Here is a 17,262-nt window from a genome sequence, read left to right on the forward strand (position 1 = left end):
GCCTTGGTCTGTCGGTTAAGGCTTCTGAGTACAAATCAGATTCTCCATGGCAGCGTAGGTTCGAAACCTACCTGCTGCAAACGGCCATTGTTTTGATTGAAATACATATTTTTTAATTAACAGCTCAGCCCAGAAATTTTTCTCAAATATAAGGATTGAGTACATAAATTTATAAAAACATAATGGACTTATATTTCAACGCATGGCACATCACCAGAAATAGTTGGACTTTCAAACAGATTTGGCCTTGGTCTGTCGGTTAAGGCTTCTGACTAGAAATCAGATTCTCCATGGCAGCGTAGGTTCGAAACCTATATGCTGCAATCGGCCATTGTTTTGCTTGAAATATATATTTTTTAATTAACAGCTCAGCCCAGAAATTTTTCTCAAATATGGGGATTCAATACATAAATTTATGAAAATATAATGGCCTTATATTTCAACGCATGGAACATCACCAGAAATAGTTCGACTTTCATACAGATTTAGCCTTGCCCTGTCGGTTAAGGCTTCTGACTAGAAATCAGATTCTCCATGGCAGCGTACGTTCGAAACCTATATGCTGCAAACGGCCATTGTTTTGCTTAAGATACGTATTTTTTAATTAACAGCTCAGCCCAGAAATTTTTCTCAAATATAAGGATTGAGTACATAAATTTATAAAAATATAATGGACTTATATTTCAACGCATGGCACATCACCAGAAATAGTTCGACTTTCAAACAGATTTAGCCTTGGTCTGTCGGTTAAGGCGTATGACTAGAAATCAGATTCTCTATGGCAGCGTAGGTTCGAAACCTACCTACTGCAAACGGCCATTGTTTTGCTTGAAATATATATTTTTAATTTTTCTCAAATATGGGAATTCAATACATAAATTTATAAAAATATAATGGCCTTTTATTTCAACGCATGGAACATCACCAGAAATAGTTCGACTTTCAAACAGATTTAGCCTTGGTCTGTCGGTTAAGGCGTATGACCAGAAATCAGATTCTCTATGGCAGCGTAGGTTCGAAACCTACCTACTGCAAACGGCCATTGTTTTGCTTGAAATATATATTTTTAATTAACAGCTCAGACCAGAAATTTATCTCAAATATGGGGATTCAATACATAAATTTATAAAAATATAATGGCCTTATATTTCAACGCATGGCACATCACCAGGAATATTTCGACTTTCAAAGAGATTTAGCCTTGGTCTGTCGGTTAAGGCTTCTGACTAGAAATCAGATTCTCCATGGCAGCGTAGGATCGATACCTACCTACTGCGAACGGCCATTGTTTTACTTGAAATATATATTTTTTAATTAACAGCTCAACCCAGAAATTTTTCTCAAATATAAGGATTGAGTACATAAATTTATAAAAATATAATGGACTTATATTTCAACGCATGGCACATCACCAGAAATTGTTCGACTTTCAAACAGATTTAGCCTTGGTCTGTCGGTTAAGGCGTATGACTAGAAATCAGATTCTCTATGGCAGCGTAGGTTCGAAACCTACCTACTGCAAACGGCCATTGTTTTGCATGAAATATACATTTTTTAATTAACAGCTCAGTCCAGAAATTTTTCTCAAATATAAGGATTGAGTACATAAATTTATAAAAATATGATGGACTTATATTTCAACGCATGGCACATAATCAGAAATAGTTAAACTTTCAAACAGATTTAGCCTTGGTCTGTCGGTTAAGGCGTCTGACTAGAAATCAGATTCTCCAAGGCATCGTAGGTTCGATACCTACCTACTGCGAACGGCCATGGTTTTGCTTGAAATATATATTTCTTAATTAACAGCTCAGTTCAGAAATTTTTCTCAAATATAAGGATTGAGTACATAAATTTATAGAAATATAATGGACTTATATTTCAACATGGCACATAATCAGAAATAGTTCGACTTTCAAACAGATTTAGCCTTGGTCTGTCGGTTAAGGCTTCTAACTAGAAATCAGATTCTCCATGGCAGCGTAGGTTCGAAACCTACCTGCAGCAAACGGCCATTGTTTTGCTTGAAATATATATTTTTTAATTAACAGCTCAGCCCAGAAATTTTTCTCAAATATAAGGATTGAGTACATAAATTTATAAAAATATAATAGACTTATATTTCAACGCATGGCACATCACCAGAAATAGTTCGACTTTCAAACAGATTTAGCCTTGGTCTGTCGATTAAGGCGTCTGACTAGAAATCAGATTCTCCATGACAGCGTAGGTTCAAAACCTACCTGCCTCAAACGGCCATTGTTTTGCTTGAAATACATATTTTTTAATTAACAGCTCAGCCCAGAAATTTATCTCAAATATGGGGATTCAATACATAAATTTATAAAAATATAATGGACTTATATTTCAACGCATGGCACATAATCAGAAATAGTTAAACTTTCAAACAGATTTAGCCTTGGTCTGTCGGTTAAGGCTTCTGAGTAGAAATCAGATTCTCCATGGCAGCGTAGGTTCGAAACCTACCTGCTGCAAACGGCCATTGTTTTGCTTGAAATACATATTTTTTAATTAACAGCTCAGCCCAGAAATTTTTCTCAAATATAAGGATTGAGTACATAAATTTATAAAAACATAAAGGACTTATATTTCAACGCATGGCACATCACCAGAAATAGTTCGACTTTCAAACAGATTTAGCCTTGGTCTGTCGGTTAAGGCGTCTGACTAGAAATCAGATTCTCTATGCCAGCGTAGGTTCGAAACCTACCTAGTGCAAACGGCCATTGTTTTGCTTGAAATATATATTTTTAATTAACAGCTCAGCCCAGAAATTTATCTCAAATATGGGGATTCGATACATAAATTTATAAAAATATAATGGCCTTATATTTCAACGCATGGCACATCACCAGGAATATTTCGACTTTCAAACAGATTTAGCCTTGGTCTGTCGGTTAAGGCTTCTGACTAGAAATCAGATTCTCCATGGCAGCGTAGGTTCGAAACCTATATGCTGCAAACGGCCATTGTTTTGCTTGAAATACATATTTTTTAATTAACAGCTCAGCCCAGAAATTTTTCTCAAATAAAAGGATTGAGTACATAAATTTATAAAAACATAATGGACTTATATTTTAACGCATGGCACATCACCAGAAATAGTTCGACTTTCAAACAGATTTAGCCTTGGTCTGTCGGTTAAGGCGTCTGACTAGAAATCAGATTCTCTATGCCAGCGTAGGTTCGAAACCTACCTAGTGCAAACGGCCATTGTTTTGCTTGAAATATATATTTTTAATTAACAGCTCAGCCCAGAAATTTAGCTCAAATATGGGGATTCAATACATAAATTTATAAAAATATAATGGCCTTATATTTCAACGCATGGCACATCACCAGAAATAGTTCGACTTTCAAACAGATTTAGCCTTGGTCTGTCGGTTAAGGCGTCTGACTAGAAATCAGATTCTCTATGGCAGCGTAGGTTCGAAACCTACCTACTGCAAACGGCCATTGTTTTGCTTGAAATATATATTTTTAATTAACAGCTCAGCCCAGAAATTTAGCTCAAATATGGGGATTCAATACATAAATTTATAAAAATATAATGGCCTTATATTTCAACGCATGGCACATCACCAGAAATAGTTCGACTTTCAAACAGATTTAGCCTTGGTCTGTCGGTTAAGACTTCTGACTAGAAATCAGATTCTCCATGGCAGCGTAGGTTCGAAACCTATATGCTGCAAACGGCCATTGTTTTGCTTGAAATATATATTTTTTAATTAACAGTTCAGCCCAGAAATTTTTCTCAAATATGGGGATTCAATACATAAATTTATAAAAATATAATGGCCTTATATTTCAACGCATGGCACATCACCAGAAATATTTCGACTTTCAAACAGATTTAGCCTTGGTCTGTCGGTTAAGGCTTCTGAGTAGAAATCAGATTCTCCATGGCAGCGTAGGTTCGAAACCTACCTGCTGCAAACGGCCATTGTTTTGATTGAAATACATATTTTTTAATTAACAGCTCAGCCCAGAAATTTTTCTCAAATATAAGGATTGAGTACATAAATTTATAAAAACATAATGGACTTATATTTCAACGCATGGCACATCACCAGAAATAGTTCGACTTTCAAACAAATTTAGCCTTGGTCTGTCGGTTAAGGCTTCTGACTAGAAATCAGATTCTCCATGGCAGCGTAGGTTCGAAACCTATATGCTGCAATCGGCCATTGTTTTGCTTGAAATATATATTTTTTAATTAACAGCTCAGCCCAGAAATTTTTCTCAAATATGGGGATTCAATACATAAATTTATGAAAATATAATGGCCTTATATTTCAACGCATGGAACATCACCAGAAATAGTTCGACTTTCAAACAGATTTAGCCTTGGTCTGTCGGTTAAGGCGTATGACTAGAAATCAGATTCTCTATGGCAGCGTAGGTTCGAAACCTACCTACTGCAAACGGCCATTGTTTTGCTTGAAATATATATTTTTAATTAACAGCTCAGCCCAGAAATTTATCTCAAATATGGGGATTCAATACATAAATTTATAAAAATATAATGGCCTTATATTTCAACGCATGGCACATCACCAGGAATATTTCGACTTTCAAACAGATTTAGCCTTGGTCTGTCGGTTAAGGCTTCTGACTAGAAATCAGATTCTCCATGGCAGCGTAGGTTCGAAACCTATATGCTGCAAACGGCCATTGTTTTGCTTGAAATACATATTTTTTAATTAACAGCTCAGCCCAGAAATTTTTCTCAAATATAAGGATTGAGTACATAAATTTATAAAAATATAATGGACTTATATTTCAACGCATGGCACATCACCAGAAATAGTTCGATTTTCAAACAGATTTAGCCTTTATCTGTCGGTTAAGGCGTATGACTAGAAATCAGATTCTCTATGGCAGCGTAGGTTCGAAACCTACCTACTGCAAACGGCCATTGTTTTGCTTGAAATATATATTTTTAATTAACAGCTCAGCCCAGAAATTTATCTCAAATATGGGGATTCAATACATAAATTTATAAAAATATAATGGCCTTATATTTCAACGCATGGCACATCACCAGGAATATTTCGACTTTCAAACAGATTTAGCCTTGGTCTGTCGGTTAAGGCTTCTGACTAGAAATCAGATTCTCCATGGCAGCGTAGGTTCGAAACCTATATGCTGCAAACGGCCATTGTTTTGCTTGAAATACATATTTTTTAATTAACAGCTCAGCCCAGAAATTTTTCTCAAATATAAGGATTGAGTACATAAATTTATTAAAACATAATGGACCTATATTTTAACGCATGGCACATCACCAGAAATAGTTCGACTTACAAACAGATTTAGCCTTGGTCTGTCGGTTAAGGCGTCTGACTAGAAATCAGATTCTCTATGCCAGCGTAGGTTCGAAACCTACCTAGTGCAAACGGCCATTGTTTTGCTTGAAATATATATTTTTAATTAACAGCTCAGCCCAGAAATTTAGCTCAAATATGGGGATTCAATACATAAATTTATAAAAATATAATGGCCTTATATTTTAACGCATGGCACATCACCAGAAATAGTTCGACTTTCAAACAGATTTAGCCTTGGTCTGTCGGTTAAGGCGTCTGACTAGAAATCAGATTCTCTATGGCAGCGTAGGTTCGAAACCTACCTACTGCAAACGGCCATTGTTTTGCTTGAAATATATATTTTTAATTAACAGCTCAGCCCAGAAATTTTTCTCAAATATAAGGATTGAGTACATAAATTTATAAAAACATAATGGACTTATATTTCAACGCATGGCACATCACCAGAAATAGTTCGACTTTCAAACAGATTTAGCCTTGGTCTGTCGGTTAAGGCGTCTGACTAGAAATCAGATTCTCTATGACAGCGTAGGTTCGAAACTTACCTACTGCAAACGGCCATTGTTTTGCTTGAAATATATATTTTTAATTAACAGCTCAGCCCAGAAATTTATCTCAAATATGGGGATTCAATACATAAATTTATAAAAATATAATGGCCTTATATTTCAACGCATGGCACATCACCAGGAATATTTCGAATTTCAAACAGATTTAGCCTTGGTCTGTCGGTTAAGACTTCTGAGTAGAAATCAGATTCTCCATGGCAGCGTAGGTTCGAAACCTATATGCTGCAAACGGCCATTGTTTTGCTTGAAATATATATTTTTTAATTAACAGTTCAGCCCAGAAATTTTTCTCAAATATTAGGATTCAATACATAAATTTATAAAAATATAATGGCCTTATATTTCAACGCATGGCACATCACCAGAAATATTTCGACTTTCAAACAGATTTAGCCTTGGTCTGTCGGTTAAGGCTTCTGAGTAGAAATCAGATTCTCCATGGCAGCGTAGGTTCGAAACCTACCTGCTGCAAACGGCCATTGTTTTGATTGAAATACATATTTTTTAATTAACAGCTCAGCCCAGAAATTTTTCTTAAATATAAGGATTGAGTACATAAATTTATAAAAACATAATGGACTTATATTTCAACGCATGGCACATCACCAGAAATAGTTGGACTTTCAAACAGATTTGGCCTTGGTCTGTCGGTTAAGGCTTCTAACTAGAAATCAGATTCTCCATGGCAGCGTAGGTTCGAAACCTATATGCTGCAATCGGCCATTGTTTTGCTTGAAATATATATTTTTTAATTAACAGCTCAGCCCAGAAATTTTTCTCAAATATGGGGATTCAATACATAAATTTATGAAAATATAATGGCCTTATATTTCAACGCATGGAACATCACCAGAAATAGTTCGACTTTCATACAGATTTAGCCTTGCCCTGTCGGTTAAGGCTTCTGACTAGAAATCAGATTCTCCATGGCAGCGTACGTTCGAAACCTATATGCTGCAAACGGCCATTGTTTTGCTTAAGATACATATTTTTTAATTAACAGCTCAGCCCAGAAATTTTTCTCAAATATAAGGATTGAGTACATAAATTTATAAAAATATAATGGACTTATATTTCAACGCATGGCACATCACCAGAAATAGTTCGACTTTCAAACAGATTTAGCCTTGGTCTGTCGGTTAAGGCGTATGACTAGAAATCAGATTCTCTATGGCAGCGTAGGTTCGAAACCTACCTACTGCAAACGGCCATTGTTTTGCTTGAAATATATATTTTTAATTTTTCTCAAATATGGGAATTCAATACATAAATTTATAAAAATATAATGGCCTTTTATTTCAACGCATGGAACATCACCAGAAATAGTTCGACTTTCAAACAGATTTAGCCTTGCCCTGTCGGTTAAGGCTTCTGACTAGAAATCAGATTCTCCATGGCAGCGTACGTTCGAAACCTATATGCTGCAAACGGCCATTGTTTTGCTTAAGATACATATTTTTTAATTAACAGCTCAGCCCAGAAATTTTTCTCAAATATAAGGATTGAGTATATAAATTTATAAAAATATAATGGACTTATATTTCAACGCATGGCACATAATCAGAAATAGTTCGACTTTCAAACAGATTTAGCCTTGGTCTGTCGGTTAAGGCGTATGACTAGAAATCAGATTCTCTATGGCAGCGTAGGTTCGAAACCTACCTACTGCAAACGGCCATTGTTTTGCTTGAAATATATATTTTTTAATTAAAAGCTCAGCCCAGAAATTTTTCTCAAATATAAGGATTGAGTACATAAATTTATAAAAATATAATGGACTTATATTTCAACGCATGGCACATCACCAGAAATAGTTCGACTTTCAAACAGATTTAGCCTTGGTCTGTCGGTTAAGGCGTATGACCAGAAATCAGATTCTCTATGGCAGCGTAGGTTCGAAACCTACCTACTGCAAACGGCCATTGTTTTGCTTGAAATATATATTTTTAATTAACAGCTCAGACCAGAAATTTATCTCAAATATGGGGATTCAATACATAAATTTATAAAAATATAATGGCCTTATATTTCAACGCATGGCACATCACCAGGAATATTTCGACTTTCAAACAGATTTAGCCTTGGTCTGTCGGTTAAGGCTTCTGACTAGAAATCAGATTCTCCATGGCAGCGTAGGATCGATACCTACCTACTGCGAACGGCCATTGTTTTACTTGAAATATATATTTTTTAATTAACAGCTCAGCCCAGAAATTTTTCTCAAATATAAGGATTGAGTACATAAATTTATAAAAATATAATGGACTTATATTTCAACGCATGGCACATCACCAGAAATTGTTCGACTTTCAAACAGATTTAGCCTTGGTCTGTCGGTTAAGGCGTATGACTAGAAATCAGATTCTCTATGGCAGCGTAGGTTCGAAACCTACCTACTGCAAACGGCCATTGTTTTGCATGAAATATACATTTTTTAATTAACAGCTCAGTCCAGAAATTTTTCTCAAATATAAGGATTGAGTACATAAATTTATAAAAATATAATGGACTTATATTTCAACGCATGGCACATAATCAGAAATAGTTAAACTTTCAAACAGATTTAGCCTTGGTCTGTCGGTTAAGGCGTCTGACTAGAAATCAGATTCTCCAAGGCATCGTAGGTTCGATACCTACCTACTGCGAACGGCCATGGTTTTGCTTGAAATATATATTTCTTAATTAACAGCTCAGTTCAGAAATTTTTCTCAAATATAAGGATTGAGTACATAAATTTATAGAAATATAATGGACTTATATTTCAACATGGCACATAATCAGAAATAGTTCGACTTTCAAACAGATTTAGCCTTGGTCTGTCGGTTAAGGCTTCTGACTAGAAATCAGATTCTCCATGGCAGCGTAGGTTCGAAACCTACCTGCAGCAAATGGCCATTGTTTTTCTTGAAATATATATTTTTTAATTAACAGCTCAGCCCAGAAATTTTTCTCAAATATAAGGATTGAGTACATAAATTTATAAAAATATAATAGACTTATATTTCAACGCATGGCACATCACCAGAAATAGTTCGACTTTCAAACAGATTTAGCCTTGGTCTGTCGGTTAAGGCGTCTGACTAGAAATCAGATTCTCCATGACAGCGTAGGTTCAAAACCTACCTAGTGCAAACGGCCATTGTTTTGCTTGAAATATATATTTTTAATTAACAGCTCAGCCCAGAAATTTTTCTCAAATATAAGGATTGAGTACATAAATTTATAAAAACATAATGGACTTATATTTCAACGCATGGCACATAATCAGAAATAGTTAAACTTTCAAACAGATTTAGCCTTGGTCTGTCGGTTAAGGCTTCTGAGTAGAAATCAGATTCTCCATGGCAGCGTAGGTTCGAAACCTACCTGCTGCAAACGGCCATTGTTTTGCTTGAAATACATATTTTTTAATTAACAGCTCAGCCCAGAAATTTTTCTCAAATATAAGGATTGAGTACATAAATTTATAAAAACATAAAGGACTTATATTTCAACGCATGGCACATCACCAGAAATAGTTCGACTTTCAAACAGATTTAGCCTTGGTCTGTCGGTTAAGGCGTCTGACTAGAAATCAGATTCTCTATGCCAGCGTAGGTTCGAAACCTACCTAGTGCAAACGGCCATTGTTTTGCTTGAAATATATATTTTTAATTAACAGCTCAGCCCAGAAATTTTTCTCAAATATAAGGATTGAGTACATAAATTTATAAAAACATAATGGACTTATATTTCAACGCATGGCACATCACCAGAAATAGTTCGACTTTCAAACAGATTTAGCCTTGGTCTGTCGGTTAAGGCGTCTGACTAGAAATCAGATTCTCTATGGCAGCGTAGGTTCGAAACCTACCTACTGCAAAAGACCATTGTTTTGCTTGAAATATATATTTTTTAATTAACAGCTCAGCCCAGAAACTTTTCTCAAATATGGGGATTGACTACATAAATTTATAAAAATATTATGGCCTTATATTTCAACGCATGGCACATCACCAGAAATAGTTCGACTTTCAAACAGATTTAGCCTTGGTCTGTCGGTTAAGGCGTCTGACTAGAAATCAGATTCTCCATAGCAGCGTAGGTTCGATAACTACCTACTGCAAACGGCCATTGTTTTGCGTGAAATATATATTTTTTAATTAACAGCTTAACTCAGAAATTTTTCTCACATATGGGGATTGAGTACATAAATTTATAAAATTATAATGGACTTATATTTCAACGCACGGCACATTACCAGTAATAATTCGACTTTCAAACAGATTTAGCCTTGGTCTGTCGGTTAAGGCTTCTGACTAGAAATCAGATTCTCCATGGCAGCGTAGGTTCGAAACCTATATGCTGCAAACGGCCATTGTTTTGCTTGAAATATATATTTTTTTATTAACAGTTCAGCCCAGAAATTTTTCTCAAATATGGGGATTCAATACATAAATTTATAAAAATATAATGGCTTTATATTTCAACGCATGGCACATCACCAGAAATATTTCGACTTTCAAACAGATTTAGCCTTGGTCTGTCGGTTAAGAGTAGAAATCAGATTCTCCATGGCAGCGTAGGTTCGAAACCTACCTGCTGCAAACGGCCATTGTTTTGCTTGAAATACATATTTTTTAATTAACAGCTCAGCCCAGAAATTTTTCTCAAATATAAGGATTGAGTACATAAATTTATAAAAACATAATGGACTTATATTTCAACGCATGGCACATCACCAGAAATAGTTCGACTTTCAAACAGATTTAGCCTTGGTCTGTCGGTTAAGGCGTCTGACTAGAAATCAGATTCTCTATGCCAGCGTAGGTTCGAAACCTACCTAGTGCAAACGGCCATTGTTTTGCTTGAAATATATATTTTTAATTAACAGCTCAGCCCAGAAATTTAGCTCAAATATGGGGATTCAATACATAAATTTATAAAAATATAATGGCCTTATATTTCAACGCATGGCACATCACCAGAAATAGTTCGACTTTCAAACAGATTTAGCCTTGGTCTGTCGGTTAAGGCGTCTGACTAGAAATCAGATTCTCTATGGCAGCGTAGGTTCGAAACCTACCTACTGCAAACGGCCATTGTTTTGCTTGAAATATATATTTTTAATTAACAGCTCAGCCCAGAAATTTTTCTCAAATATAAGGATTGAGTACATAAATTTATAAAAACATAATGGACTTATATTTCAACGCATGGCACATCACCAGAAATAGTTCGACTTTCAAACAGATTTAGCCTTGGTCTGTCGGTTAAGGCGTCTGACTAGAAATCAGATTCTCTATGGCAGCGTAGGTTCCAAACCTACCTACTGCAAACGGCCATTGTTTTGCATGAAATATACATTTTTTAATTAACAGCTCAGCACAGAAATTTTTCTCAAATATGGGGATTGAGTTCATAAATTTATAAAATTATAATGGACTTATATTTCAACGCACGGCACATTGCCAGAAATAGTTCGACTTTCAAACAGATTTAGCCTTGGTCTGTCGGCTAAGGCTTCTAACTAGAAATCAGATTCTCCATAGCAGCGTAGGTTCGAATCCTACCTGCTGCAAACGGCCATTGTTTTGCCTGAAATATATATTTTTTAATTAACAGCTCAGCCCAGAAATTTTTCTCAAATATAAGGATTGAGTACATAAATTTATAAAAATATAATAGACTTATATTTCAACGCATGGCGCATCACCAGAAATAGTTCGACTTTCAAACAGATTTAGCCTTGGTCTGTCGGTTAAGGCGTCTGACTAGAAATCAGATTCTCCATGGCAGCGTAGGTTCAAAACCTACCTGCCTCAAACGGCCATTGTTTTGCTTGAAATACATATTTTTTAATTAACAGCTCAGCCCAGAAATTTTTCTCAAATATGGGAATTCAATACATAAATTGATAAAAATATAATGGCCTTATATTTCAACGCATGGAACATCACCAGAAATAGTTCGACTTACAAACAGATTTAGCCTTGCCCTGTCGGTTAAGACTTCTGAGTAGAAATAAGATTCTCCATGGCAGCGTAGGTTCGAAACCTATATGCTGCAAACGGCCATTGTTTTGCTTGAAATATATATTTTTTAATTAACAGTTCAGCCCAGAAATTTTTCTCAAATATTAGGATTCAATACATAAATTTATAAAAATATAATGGCCTTATATTTGAACGCATGGCACATCACCAGAAATATTTCGACTTTCAAACAGATTTAGCTTTGGTCTGTCGGTTAAGGCTTCTGAGTAGAAATCAGATTCTCCATGGCAGCGTAGGTTCGAAACCTACCTGCTGCAAACGGCCATTGTTTTGATTGAGATACATATTTTTTAATTAACAGCTCAGCCCAGAAATTTTTCTTAAATATAAGGATTGAGTACATAAATTTATAAAAACATAATGGACTTATATTTCAACGCATGGCACATCACCAGAAATAGTTGGACTTTCAAACAGATTTGGCCTTGGTCTGTCGGTTAAGGCTTCTGACTAGAAATCAGATTCTCCATGGCAGCGTAGGTTCGAAACCTATATGCTGCAATCGGCCATTGTTTTGCTTGAAATATATATTTTTTAATTAACAGCTCAGCCCAGAAATTTTTCTCAAATATGGGGATTCAATACATAAATTTATGAAAATATAATGGCCTTATATTTCAACGCATGGAACATCACCAGAAATAGTTCGACTTTCATACAGATTTAGCCTTGCCCTGTCGGTTAAGGCTTCTGACTAGAAATCAGATTCTCCATGGCAGCGTACGTTCGAAACCTATATGCTGCAAACGGCCATTGTTTTGCTTAAGATACATATTTTTTAATTAACAGCTCAGCCCAGAAATTTTTCTCAAATATAAGGATTGAGTACATAAATTTATAAAAATATAATGGACTTATATTTCAACGCATGGCACATCACCAGAAATAGTTCGACTTTCAAACAGATTTAGCCTTGGTCTGTCGGTTAAGGCGTATGACTAGAAATCAGATTCTCTATGGCAGCGTAGGTTCGAAACCTACCTACTGCAAACGGCCATTGTTTTGCTTGAAATATATATTTTTAATTTTTCTCAAATATGGGAATTCAATACATAAATTTATAAAAATATAATGGCCTTTTATTTCAACGCATGGAACATCACCAGAAATAGTTCGACTTTCAAACAGATTTAGCCTTGCCCTGTCGGTTAAGGCTTCTGACTAGAAATCAGATTCTCCATGGCAGCGTACGTTCGAAACCTATATGCTGCAAACGGCCATTGTTTTGCTTAAGATACATATTTTTTAATTAACAGCTCAGCCCAGAAATTTTTCTCAAATATAAGGATTGAGTATATAAATTTATAAAAATATAATGGACTTATATTTCAACGCATGGCACATAATCAGAAATAGTTCGACTTTCAAACAGATTTAGCCTTGGTCTGTCGGTTAAGGCGTATGACTAGAAATCAGATTCTCTATGGCAGCGTAGGTTCGAAACCTACCTACTGCAAACGGCCATTGTTTTGCTTGAAATATATATTTTTTAATTAAAAGCTCAGCCCAGAAATTTTTCTCAAATATAAGGATTGAGTACATAAATTTATAAAAATATAATGGACTTATATTTCAACGCATGGCACATCACCAGAAATAGTTCGACTTTCAAACAGATTTAGCCTTGGTCTGTCGGTTAAGGCGTATGACCAGAAATCAGATTCTCTATGGCAGCGTAGGTTCGAAACCTACCTACTGCAAACGGCCATTGTTTTGCTTGAAATATATATTTTTAATTAACAGCTCAGACCAGAAATTTATCTCAAATATGGGGATTCAATACATAAATTTATAAAAATATAATGGCCTTATATTTCAACGCATGGCACATCACCAGGAATATTTCGACTTTCAAACAGATTTAGCCTTGGTCTGTCGGTTAAGGCTTCTGACTAGAAATCAGATTCTCCATGGCAGCGTAGGATCGATACCTACCTACTGCGAACGGCCATTGTTTTACTTGAAATATATATTTTTTAATTAACAGCTCAGCCCAGAAATTTTTCTCAAATATAAGGATTGAGTACATAAATTTATAAAAATATAATGGACTTATATTTCAACGCATGGCACATCACCAGAAATTGTTCGACTTTCAAACAGATTTAGCCTTGGTCTGTCGGTTAAGGCGTATGACTAGAAATCAGATTCTCTATGGCAGCGTAGGTTCGAAACCTACCTACTGCAAACGGCCATTGTTTTGCATGAAATATACATTTTTTAATTAACAGCTCAGTCCAGAAATTTTTCTCAAATATAAGGATTGAGTACATAAATTTATAAAAATATAATGGACTTATATTTCAACGCATGGCACATAATCAGAAATAGTTAAACTTTCAAACAGATTTAGCCTTGGTCTGTCGGTTAAGGCGTCTGACTAGAAATCAGATTCTCCAAGGCATCGTAGGTTCGATACCTACCTACTGCGAACGGCCATGGTTTTGCTTGAAATATATATTTCTTAATTAACAGCTCAGTTCAGAAACTTTTCTCAAATATAAGGATTGAGTACATAAATTTATAGAAATATAATGGACTTATATTTCAACATGGCACATAATCAGAAATAGTTCGACTTTCAAACAGATTTAGCCTTGGTCTGTCGGTTAAGGCTTCTGAGTAGAAATCAGATTCTCCATGGCAGCGTAGGTTCGAAACCTACCTGCTGCAAACGGCCATTGTTTTGCTTGAAATACATATTTTTTAATTAACAGCTCAGCCCAGAAATTTTTCTCAAATATAAGGATTGAGTACATAAATTTATAAAAACATAAAGGACTTATATTTCAACGCATGGCACATCACCAGAAATAGTTCGACTTTCAAACAGATTTAGCCTTGGTCTGTCGGTTAAGGCGTCTGACTAGAAATCAGATTCTCTATGCCAGCGTAGGTTCGAAACCTACCTAGTGCAAACGGCCATTGTTTTGCTTGAAATATATATTTTTATTTAACAGCTCAGCCCAGAAATTTAGCTCAAATATGGGGATTCAATACATAAATTTATAAAAATATAATGGCCTTATATTTCAACGCATGGCACATCACCAGAAAAAGTTCGACTTTCAAACAGATTTAGCCTTGGTCTGTCGGTTAAGGCGTCTGACTAGAAATCAGATTCTCTATGGCAGCGTAGGTTCGAAACCTACCTACTGCAAACGGCCATTGTTTTGCTTGAAATATATATTTTTAATTAACAGCTCAGCCCAGAAATTTTTCTCAAATATAAGGATTGAGTACATAAATTTATAAAAACATAATGGACTTATATTTCAACGCATGGCACATCACCAGAAATAGTTCGACTTTCAAACAGATTTAGCCTTGGTCTGTCGGTTAAGGCGTCTGACTAGAAATCAGATTCTCTATGGCAGCGTAGGTTCGAAACCTACCTACTGCAAACGGCCATTGTTTTGCTTGAAATATATATTTTTAATTAACAGATCAGCCCAGAAATTTATCTCAAATATGGGGATTCAATACATAAATTTATAAAAATATAATGGCCTTATATTTCAACGCATGGCACATCACCAGGAATATTTCGACTTTCAAACAGATTTAGCTTTGGTCCGTCGTTTAAGGCGTCTGACTAGAAATCAGATTCTCTATGGCAGCGTAGGTTCGAATCCTACCTACTGCAAAAGACCATTGTTTTGCTTGAAATATATATTTTTTAATTAACAGCTCAGCCCAGAAACTTTTCTCAAATATGGGGATTGACTACATAAATTTATAAAAATATTATGGCCTTATATTTCAACGCATGGCACATCACCAGAAATAGTTCGACTTTCAAACAGATTTAGCCTTGGTCTGTCGGTTAAGGCGTCTGACTAGAAATCAGATTCTCCATAGCAGCGTAGGTTCGATAACTACCTACTGCAAACGGCCATTGTTTTGCGTGAAATATATATTTTTTAATTAACAGCTTAACTCAGAAATTTTTCTCAAATATGGGGATTGAGTACATAAATTTATAAAATTATAATGGACTTATATTTCAACGCACGGCACATTACCAGTAATAATTCGACTTTCAAACAGATTTAGCCTTGGTCTGTCGGTTAAGGCTTCTGACTAGAAATCAGATTCTCCATGGCAGCGTAGGTTCGAAACCTATATGCTGCAAACGGCCATTGTTTTGCTTGAAATATATATTTTTTTATTAACAGTTCAGCCCAGAAATTTTTCTCAAATATGGGGATTCAATACATAAATTTATAAAAATATAATGGCTTTATATTTCAACGCATGGCACATCACCAGAAATAGTTGGACTTTCAAACAGATTTGGCCTTGGTCTGTCGGTTAAGGCTTCTGACTAGAAATCAGATTCTCCATGGCAGCGTAGGTTCGAAACCTATATGCTGCAAACGGCCATTGTTTTGCTTGAAATATATATTTTTTTATTAACAGTTCAGCCCAGAAATTTTTCTCAAATATGGGGATTCAATACATAAATTTATAAAAATATAATGGCTTTATATTTCAACGCATGGCACATCACCAGAAATATTTCGACTTTCAAACAGATTTAGCCTTGGTCTGTCGGTTAAGAGTAGAAATCAGATTCTCCATGGCAGCGTAGGTTCGAAACCTACCTGCTGCAAACGGCCATTGTTTTGCTTGAAATACATATTTTTTAATTAACAGCTCAGCCCAGAAATTTTTCTCAAATATAAGGATTGAGTACATAAATTTATAAAAACATAATGGACTTATATTTCAACGCATGGCACATCACCAGAAATAGTTCGACTTTCAAACAGATTTAGCCTTGGTCTGTCGGTTAAGGCGTCTGACTAGAAATCAGATTCTCTATGCCAGCGTAGGTTCGAATCCTACCTAGTGCAAACGGCCATTGTTTTGCTTGAAATATATATTTTTAATTAACAGCTCAGCCCAGAAATTTAGCTCAAATATGGGGATTCAATACATAAATTTATAAAAATATAATGGCCTTATATTTCAACGCATGGCACATCACCAGAAATAGTTCGACTTTCAAACAGATTTAGCCTTGGTCTGTCGGTTAAGGCGTCTGACTAGAAATCAGATTCTCTATGGCAGCGTAGGTTCGAAACCTACCTACTGCAAACGGCCATTGTTTTGCTTGAAATATATATTTTTAATTAACAGCTCAGCCCAGAAATTTTTCTCAAATATAAGGATTGAGTACATAAATTTATAAAAACATAATGGACTTATATTTCAACGCATGGCACATCACCAGAAATAGTTCGACTTTCAAACAGATTTAGCCTTGGTCTGTCGGTTAAGGCGTCTGACTAGAAATCAGAT

The sequence above is a fragment of the Cylas formicarius genome, unplaced genomic scaffold, assembly GCF_029955315.1.
Source record: "Cylas formicarius isolate icCylForm1 unplaced genomic scaffold, icCylForm1.1 PGA_scaffold_13__1_contigs__length_503275, whole genome shotgun sequence".
Classification (NCBI taxonomy): domain Eukaryota; kingdom Metazoa; phylum Arthropoda; class Insecta; order Coleoptera; family Brentidae; genus Cylas; species Cylas formicarius.